Source organism: Poecilia reticulata, linkage group LG23, assembly GCF_000633615.1.
Source record: "Poecilia reticulata strain Guanapo linkage group LG23, Guppy_female_1.0+MT, whole genome shotgun sequence".
In the NCBI taxonomy this organism is placed as follows: Eukaryota; Metazoa; Chordata; class Actinopteri; order Cyprinodontiformes; family Poeciliidae; genus Poecilia; species Poecilia reticulata.
In genome coordinates, this window is record NC_024353.1 from 15,229,751 (window position 1) to 15,231,069 (window position 1,319).

The window sequence follows — 1,319 nt, forward strand, 5'->3', positions numbered from 1 at the left end:
GTTCTGCCTCCCATGTGGGCCCCAGTAGGTCCAGGTCAGGGACCTGCTGCAACCCTCACCCTATCTGATGCTCCTTCCCTGAAGTGATGTCACAAATATGTTACAATTGTGGGAGGAACTGACTGAGTGTTAATTTCTAAATCAACACCAGACTGAGTGTTGATTTAGAAATCAACACTGGACTGGATTGCTTTTTGTTTAACTCTTTGGAAATCTTTAGTTAGTGTTAGGGAAACTAACACTCACTAACACTCATGTTGTTGAATTAACACTGTACTTTTAACATACAACACTTACACTGGAAATCTRACACTTTTGAATTATCTGTGTGGTCTCAGCCTCCTGGCGGTGTTCAGTTTGTCACCTAATGCTGAGATTGACTCAAAACCTTCCGCGATCGACGTGTTGCAGCCCTGCTCTAGCAAAGCACGAAGAGTTCAGAAACAATATGAAATGGTGAAAAAGCTATTTATTAACTGATTAAGTCGTGTTTTAGATTGTTCTTGAAATACTAATCTTCTAAAAACTTAGTGGGTGCTCTCCCAGCTGCACAGTGAACCCACTGATTCTTTACAGCAGACAGCCGCTCCTCTCTTGCAGGTACTGCGTACCCCCGCTAAATCTTTTAGGGGTACACAGTACCCGACCGTACCCGACCGTACCCGACCGTACCCGCCTACTTTCACCCCTGGGTACTTGTGTCAGAATGCATATCGTCAGATCAGATCAAAATCATGTCACTTAGACTGTTTATTGGTTTGGTGCATAAGATGTACTGGCTAAGTATTTCATAAAGTTTATTCTGATGAGGCGTTTTAGATCATCAAAATGTCCTACCTGTGTTTTTTTAAGGTAGGAGATTGTCATCTGTTCTATTTAATCAAGAAGTTCTATTTTTAATGTATGCAAAGGAAGCATATCAGATTCTATTTTGAAATCTTGTTTCAATACAATCCAAATGCCAATATTTCCTTTAAGCAGCTTTTTTTGAGGTGGTAACAGTTTTCGATTAGGTAGCATCGACCGACAGATGAGGCATCGATGAGATCGGCATCAATATTAGACCGCGTGAGTGAGATCTTTTCAGTGACGGGAGGGGCTGAGTGATGACGCAGCGAGTGGAAAAATACCGGAGCGCGAGTCTTTACAGCATCACCCAGACTTGACTGAAGAGGAAGGGATGCTGAAGGACAAAAAGACCCGCAGAGGCTGATCTCTACAACRCCCCTCAGAAAATCATTAATCATTTACATTACTTCACAAAAAAAAAGTTTTAAAATCAGTGAGCCTGAGAATGATAAATTATTATTGGTACTTTG